The sequence below is a fragment of the Limulus polyphemus genome, unplaced genomic scaffold (assembly GCF_000517525.1).
Source record: "Limulus polyphemus unplaced genomic scaffold, Limulus_polyphemus-2.1.2 Scaffold9170, whole genome shotgun sequence".
Taxonomy (NCBI): Eukaryota; Metazoa; Arthropoda; class Merostomata; order Xiphosura; family Limulidae; genus Limulus; species Limulus polyphemus.
The window spans coordinates 15,994-25,039 of NW_013674780.1; the positions used below are offsets into that span (position 1 = coordinate 15,994).

The 9,046-nt window shown below is 34.1% G+C and overlaps 1 long non-coding RNA gene across 8 annotated transcripts; it reads right to left on the minus strand.

Moving 5' to 3' along the window:
* Positions 1–641: 641 nt before the first annotated feature.
* On the minus strand, positions 642–9,036 carry LOC111083343. 8 transcript variants are annotated; one of them, XR_002608981.1, is made up of 5 exons: positions 8,953–8,977; positions 8,584–8,855; positions 8,266–8,436; positions 2,446–2,708; positions 642–1,838 (listed from the first exon to the last, which is right to left on the minus strand). It is a non-coding gene; the product is annotated as an uncharacterized LOC111083343 (long non-coding RNA). The 8 variants fall into 8 exon arrangements; XR_002608979.1 differs by having other exon boundaries at positions 2,446–2,705; positions 8,953–8,976; XR_002608984.1 differs by lacking the exon at positions 8,266–8,436 and having other exon boundaries at positions 2,446–2,705; positions 8,531–8,855; positions 8,953–8,970.
* Between the last annotated feature and the right edge of the window lie 10 nt (positions 9,037–9,046).

The window sequence follows — 9,046 nt, forward strand, 5'->3', positions numbered from 1 at the left end:
GTTTCATCCATTGTCTTGGAATACTCTGTACGTTTCATCCATTGTCTTGGAATACTCTGTACGTTTCATCCATTGTCTTGGAATACTCTGTGCATTTCATACATTGTCTTGGAATACTCTGTGCGTTTCATCCATTGGCTTGGAATACTGTGCATTTCATACATTGTCTTAGAATACTCTGTGCGTTTCGTCCCAGACACAAACTTGTGTGCTCTTTATAGGCTGTATTTTTTAGGGTTATGGTTAATAACTGTTGACTCTGAGTATTAGATATTTATTTTACAGTGAAATAACTAAACATCAAAGGTTCCTATGGCATATTCATATTTAGAATAATGAACAGGAATTACGAACATGAGAACAGATTAGGTTCATTAAACAAGAAAACAAAACCATCTTGAAAATGTTTCTACTGAGCGTTTAGATGTCATAATAATTAAACATTACATTTGTCCTATAAGAATACGTATGAAATATCAAAGGACGTTCTTCATATATTTTTAAAATGTTTTCGAGTTACAGTTTAATAAGTTTTATATGCAGTATAATTATTTGAAAATAGATTTATTTTGTCATATTCATTTTGGTGCTTAACCCTTTTCTTCAGTACTGTTTAAATATATGTACACACAAAAAAAAAACACATTTATTACACATTTTATTTTATCTGCTGCTTACAGCATGTGCAAAGCACAATTTTCAATTCTGTACACATGCATGTATAATATATACATATGCACATAACATACGGGTTAACTCTTGTCTGAATGTACTTAAAATACAAGTATAATATCATGCTCTTACTTTACGTAGTGTAGAAAAAAAATTACTGTTTTATTGATTCAATATAATTATAGATATAAAACACTCTACATGTACTAAAACTTTCACCCTCACAACTAAAGAGCTTATGGATAGCAGGACGTGTAATCCAGGTTATGTTTCGTTGTAATGGTTATTAACCGATGTCTATGTGTGCTACCAATCCAAGTTAATACGCCAAAACCGTTTATATGTTTATCTTATTTAATAAACGTTGAAAAGAAATCATGCCACAATCTGAGCATGGAACATAACGTGAAAGAAAACATCCTGGAATAATGAGTGTGTTAAAATATTTAGTTTCACATGCTCTCTATTAAATCTGTTATGTTAAGTGTATATTCAGTTGTTTGATAATCTAAGTTAAAGGGTTAAAAGTATTCCAATAAACAAAATACTAACAGGGTTTTTCTCTACCTACTTACCTGTAATTCATGTGTATCTACCTACTTACCTGTAATTCATGTGTATCTACCTACTTACCTGTAATTCATTTTTCTCTACCTACTTACCTGTAATTCATTTTTCTCTACCTACTTACCTGTAATTCATGTGTATCTATAAACTTATAATGGTTCAACCATATCCTCACCTTAGTATAAACCAAATGTGTCATTCTCAACAAAGCGACAGACATACAGACTTTTAGGTAACTGTTCGCACTTGCTTGCTACATAAGTACACAATGTAAAATTTGTAGAAATAATTTCTGTTTCACAAGTTTCATTTAAAATATTTACAAAACTCCACCCTTACTTTAGGCAATAATAATAATAATAACAAGAATTTTATCTCCTAATTATAACATAAAATGGGTACCAAAAGCAGCAACGGTTTCACGTGATCTTTTTCACCCACTGATATATATACGTTTTAAACAAGTGATAAATAAGGCAAACCAACACTAGTGCCGTTTCTTTGTTTCTCTGGTTAAAAAACTTCAAAGTTGCTGGAGTACATGTTTTTCTTTTGAAGTAAAAACCTTGAACAAGTCAAAATCAGACATTCTATACGGCCTGAAAAACAGAGATGACCCTCAATTACTGTGGGTTCAGAGTTTCAATGTGTAATACAATTTAATTTAAAACTATTTTCTAATAAAATAATAATCTATGCTATACTTACTTCAATAATTTCCCCAAAAGGGGGCCGAAGGCCACCTGGAGTGGTCACCTATTTTAACCACTCACACTACCATACAGTAGTGTGTTGTCTGTCTGTCAGTAAAATGTGAGCATGCCATGAATCACGAGAAGAATTATGCACTCTGTAGGCTACAACACAGCATCACATATGAACTTCAAAAGCAAGAAATACAAATATTTGTTACTCTTAATTTTGGTTTAATTAGTTTTGAAACAGAACACTTTAGTGGACCCTGCCAAAGCACTATCTAGTGTATGTTGTAACCAAGGATCTGTATTACCAACAGCTATCTTTTATCTATTTCTCTGTTTCTTCAAACCAAGAGACAAAGACTGTCAATGAAACTTCAGATATGATAACACAAATGAAATATATTATCGTTTTAGATTAACTTGATAATGGTTAGACACAAAAGTGAGTTGAACAAAACTGTTACCTTTGTAAGTAGTTAAAATAAAACAGTAGTTAAACAATTACCTGAATACCAATGCATACACTCTTTGTAATATCAGCTATGTTGAATTTGTTCTCAGCTGATCAGATATACTAATCCCTTGTTGTTGCAGATGTGCTCGGAACATCTGATTTTCATTTTTCAAGTCTTCACACTGTTGTCTCAGTAACTCAATGTTCAATGAAAGCTGCTCGTTGTCCTTTAATATATCAGGTAATCGGACATTGGTACTTCTCAGGTCTTGGATATAGTCGCAAGCCTTCGCAAGTATCCCACCTTTACTCTGCTTTAAGTCAAGAGTAAACAAAGATAATTTTTTGTTTTGCTTAGAACTTAAAACGCCATAATAACTAAGTTATCATTACGTGAACCATAGAACTCCATTCAAAATCAAATAAATAACAAAGGTTTTCATTATTAATAACCACTTTACGAGTATATCTTGTCTGAGGATAAGTCAAAGATAGCTTTGGGGAAGATTGCTCAATTAGAAGGGAAAAAAGCACTTGGAGCAGAAATCAGGAATGAAAGAGATAGTCTTGGGGGTGGGTGGTGCAGGGTATTAAACAATCTAGGGTTGTAGAAGCAGGTCCAAATATCAGTCTGTAACACAAATGAACCTTTGGCTTCTTGCAAGACAGAAAGAAGGAAATGAACAAGAAATAACTATTCCATTAAGTATACCCACAAAGTGTGGTGAAAAGAAAATATCAGTCTGTAACACAAATGAACCTTTAGCTTCTTGCAAGATAGAAAGAAGGAAATGAACAAGAAATAACTATTCCATTAAGTATACCCATGAAGTGTGGTGAAAAGAAAATATCAGTCTGTAACACAAATGAACCTTTAGCTTCTTGCAAGACAGAAAGAAGGAAATGAACAAGAAATAACTATTCCATTAAGTATACCCATGAAGTGTGGGGAAAAGAAAATATCAGTCTGTAACACAAATGAACCTTTAGCTTCTTGCAAGACAGAAAGAAGGAAATGAACAAGAAATAACTATTCCATTAAGTATACCCACGAAGTGTGGGGAAAATAAAATATAAGACTGGAATTTGTTTATAAAAAGTTTAGTTGTTGGATGCAAGAAGCATTCTTTGTTTTTTTGGTGCATCTAGAAACAAATGATAAAGAAAGCTGTAAATCAGAAGAGCCGAATATAAAAAAAAACTCTTTCAGAGGTTTAGAGATAGAAATTTACTTTTGGGAGTTAGGTAGTGGAATTAATGATTATCAGGGATATGTTCAGACCGGCATGTGGGCTGGTTGGGCAGGTGGGATAGTTTCTAGGGTATGGATGATTTATGTGTTAAAGGAAGACTATGTAGACTGGGCAGCACAGGAGAAGCCCTTAAGAATTTCATTAAGAACAGCTTAAACTAAACTTTTCATAGTGATGAAGAAGTTGGAAATAAATAAAAAGGACATCGGAAGAAACAAGTTTAAATAAGATTATAATGATAACTTCTACTAGATTTAAAGATTTGTTTTGGAATTTCGCGCAAAGCTACACGAGGGCTATCTGTGCTAGCCGTTCCTAATTTAGCAGTGTAAGACTAGAGGAAAGGCAGCTAGTTATCACCACCCACCACCAATTCTTGGGCTACTCTTTTACCAACGAATAGTGGGATTCACCATTACATTACAATGCCTCCACGGCTGAAAGGGCGAACGTGTTTGGTGGGACGGGGATTTTAACCCGCAGATTGAGAGTCAAATCCCTAACCACCTGGGCAGATTTAAAGAAAATTCATGAATAACTTTAGATGCTATTATTCTAATGTTAGATGAATAAGGAACAAAACAGAAGAACAGCTTGAACTGTATTGGAAGAACATCAATAATAGGACTTAAACTATTCAATGGCAATAGATTTTTTAAAAGACATTGTGAGCTACAGACTGTTGATACTGAAGACATAAATAAGGAGGATGAATCCAATCACAAGTTTCATGTGTAGAAAGTTTTTTTTTAAGGACATATGTAATAGCCACACAATTAAGCAGGTGATGTCAATGAGGTCACGACTAATAAGAGGAATACCAATCAAATAATCATGGGACACCTTACTTTTAGACATAATGATTGTGTTTATATGGAGTCAAATAGTGATTCAGTGTGGTTTTTCTCAAGGAACCAAAACCTTTTTTTAGAAAGGATGCCAGTTTATACTTATTGTTAACCATTAATAAGGACCTGGTTGCAAGAGATGAAGAATGATGATGGCATAATTAGGTTTGATGTCTTGCTGCAAGTTTATGAGAAACAACTGGTAGATAATGTAAAATGTGAAAACAGACATGGAACTCTTCAAGAATGGTAAAGGCTATGAAACGGTTTAGATTTCAACATTTTCTTCTTTGTAAGAAAAGATGGCAATATTCCCGACACAGAACATTCTCCAGGGAATTCCAGAATTTAACAGAATTATGTAGATATTAATCCATTGATCGTAAATAAAGATATTAAAAAAAATAGCTAATGCTTCAGCAACAAGCAATGTTGTTGTTTTTTTCCAGGGCCTTAAAAAAGGTCAAAGATCAGATATTAAAATCTCCCTCTTTTCCTTTTTTTAATAGTTAGTAAAAAGTGGGCAGATGCCTGACAATTGGAGAGTTGTTAACATTGATGGACAGCCTGGAAATTACTGGCCAGTTTAACAGCCTCACTTAAATAAGGACAAAAATCGTAGTCTAAACCCAGAACTGATCAGTGAAATATGGTTTCATAAGTGTAAACCAACATCGATTCGTCGAACATAAATCTTGCCTTACTAAAGTGTTAATTATTTTTTATGATATTGTAGGTTATTTGGATGATGGAAAGGGTGTGCACTCGGTGTACTCTTGTGAAAAGGTGCGCGCTCGGTGTACTCGTGTGAAAGGGTGTGCGCTCGGTGTACTCTTGTGAAAGGGTGTGCTCTCGGCGTACTCGCGTGAAAGGGTGTGCGCTCGGTGTACTCGTGTGAAAGGGTGTGCGCTCGGTGTACTCGTGTGAAAGGGTGTGCGCTCGGTGTACTCGTGTGAAAGGGGGTGCACTCGGTGTACTCGTGTGGAAGGGTGTGCGCTCGGTGTACTCGTGTGGAAGGGTGTGCGCTCGGTGTACTCGTGTGTGCACTTGGTGTACTCGTATTTTCAAATAAATATTTCTGATAAAGTATCTTACAGAAGATGATTTAAGAATAATTAATATACTGGGAGTTATGGGGGTGATTAATTAATTGAACTGAAAGATGAGAGAAAGTAAAAGTTCTTGTAAATGGAACTGGACCTTTTTGCTCGCAGCTTGCCACAGAAGTCAGAGAATGTCTGTTTTTATTCATATTGATATCATTGTTAAAAGCATGATTCATGAAGTTTGCTGATAGCATTAAACTCTGTTATTTCTAACTTTACTGAGAATATTGAGGTGTTACACAATGACCTGGATCAATTAAGTTTCACAGATATCCGGCACATGGCCTTTAATTATATCCTGGATCAAATAAGTTTCACGGATATCCGGCACATGGCCTTTAATTATATCCTGGATCAAATAAGTTTCACGGATATCCGGCACATGGCCTTTAATTATATCCTGGATCAAACAAGTTTCACGGATATATGGCACATGGCCTTTAATTATATCCTGGATCAAACAAGTTTCACGGATATCCTGCACATGGCCTTTAATTATATCCTGGATCAATTAAGTTTCACGGATATCCGGCACATGGCCTTTAATTATATTATATGCAATGTAATGCCTGTTGGTTACAAAAATTTAAATCACATGTTTAACATAACTGAAAAAATTTATCTTGTCAGAGCAGTAAACAAATCGCTTAAGGCAGTTCTTTGTTGCAATCAGTAAAGCTAACTGAATTTTAAAAAGTTTACATAAACATTCTAATCACAAGCCAAAAGAGAACATTACCTCTTTACAAAAATTGTCAGTTAGACTTTAATCAGAATATTTTGACAGCTTTGATCTCCTTACTGGTAAGATTCTAGAAACAGTTATGAGGTAACTTTACCAAAGTATATTCAAGACAACCAATAGACTTCTTTGTGCTGGATTCTGAAGACAACAAGATGAGAGGACACTAGCATAAGGTTTCGCATACAGAGTTGAGGTTCCTGACTGTTTTTTTTCTAATAGGGTGATTAGCTTATGAAAAAATTTGTCATCAACAACAGAAGAAGCTGACAGGAATTGATAATTTCATGAAAAATTGAGTAGGTCTAGTTTCTATTTTCTTCTCATGCTGAAAGAATCTTAAAGGATCAAATGGTCTCTTTCTGTTTATATGCAGGAACGTTTTCTTAACTTGCTATTTATTTCCATACACTTCACGAGTGGTATATTCTGAAGCACGAGCTAAACAAGCAGGTTAGAAACTCCAAGTTTTAGGCTTAGCTATCCCAAACTTAGTGCTATAACACAAGCACAATTGAAAGTGCAGAGAGTCAGTCCTCAGCTGCATGTCATGGTTTGATTGCACATATGATTAAGCTTTGTTGCATTATGGGTACATATGTCACATGTATGACATTCCTATGGTTATCTCTACATTTTTCTGTAATGTTCATTTTGTAATATTCAATAATAAGTACGCTTCTAGAAGTCTGAAGTTTCAATAAAATGTTTATTAAGTGATCAGAAATTGTATATATTAGAAATGCTGATAATTATAAGATTGTAATGTTAGTACTTTAGTTATGAAAATCAGTGGCATGCTCGTATTTAAGTAGCTTCTAAGTCTGACCCAGAACAATACTGAAGGGACCCGTGTATCATGTTAATAGTCTTTAAAAAACACTGATGCTGGTACAAAGAACGTTACTTTGATCACTGATGGCAGAAAACCATGTCATCAATTTTTAATTGTAAAGTAATACATTTAAAATGGTTTCACAAGCTTCACTTAAAGAGGAAGTAATTATACGATACAGTACCCGTGTGTGTATTAAATTATATGGTAAAACCCACAGTTTGTAACTTTGATATGTGTGTGACTCCAAAAAAAAAGTAACATCAGTTTTTTCATCTTTACAAACCTCGTGGACATCAACTTTTTCAAAGCTTTTCCTGCTAAATTAATAAGGTTAGTTTTGGCATATAGTTTGATAACAGTAGTTTTATAAGGTTAGTTTTGGCATATAGTTTGATAACAGTAGTTTTATAAGGTTAGTTTTGGCATATAGTTTGATAACAGTAGTTTTATAAGGTTAGTTTTGGAATATAGTTTGATAACAGTAGTTTTATAAGGTTAGTTTTGGAATATAGTTTGGTAATAGTAGTTTTATGTTAGTTTTGGCATATAATTTGATAACAGTAGTTTTATAAGGTTAGTTTTGGCATATAGTTTGATAACAGTAGTTTTATAAGGTTAGTTTTGGCATATAGTTTGATAACTGTAGTTTTATAATCATAGTATTTGTACATTCCTGATAACTATCTAGAGTAACAATAAGAAATGCTGTCCTCATCTCACATCTCTTGTGTAACAAAACTGAACATCTGAGCTGTTAAACAGCAAATATATGTTCCTTCTGTTTTCTACTTTGTAAGAGAAGATGTTAGCAATAATAACAATAATAGCAATATATATATAAACAATATAAACGTTACCTTAATTTATTTTCATAATGATTGACAAGTATTAGAAGTCCTATGTACATACACACACCTGGCCTTGTTTAGTATGATTGACAATACATTGACATGTACGTATATACAACACACACCTGGCCTTGTTTAGTATGATTTACAATACATTGACATGTACGTATATAAAACACACACCTGGCCTTGTTTATTATGACTTACAATACATTGACATGTACGTATATACACACGTGGCCTTGTTTAGTATGATCCACAATACATTGACATGTACATATATACAACACACACCTGGCCTTATTTAGTATGATCCACAATACATTGACATGTACATATATACAACACACACCTGGCCTCGTTTAGTATGATCCACAATACACTGACATGTACATATATACACACACCTGGCCTTACAATACACTGACATGTACGTATATATACACACCTGGCCTTCTTTAGTATGATCCACAATACATTGACATGTACGTATATACACACCTGGCCTTGTTTAGTATGATCCACAATACACTGACATGTACGTATATACACACCTGGCCTTGTTTAGTATGATCCACAATACACTGACATGTACGTATATACACACCTGGCCTTGTTTAGTATGATCTACAATACACTGACATGTACGTATATACACACCTGGCCTTGTTTAGTATGATCTACAATACACTGACATGTACGTATATACACACGTGGCCTTGTTTAGTATGATCCACAATACATTGACATGTACATATATACAACACACACCTGGCCTTATTTAGTATGATCCACAATACATTGACATGTACATATATACACACACCTGGCCTTACAATACACTGGCATGTACATATATATACACACCTGGCCTTCTTTAGTATGATCCACAATACACTTGACATGTACATATATATACACACCTGGCCTTGTTTAGTATGATCCACAATACATTGACATGTACGTATATACACACCTGGCCTTGTTTAGTATGATCCACAATACATTGACATGTAC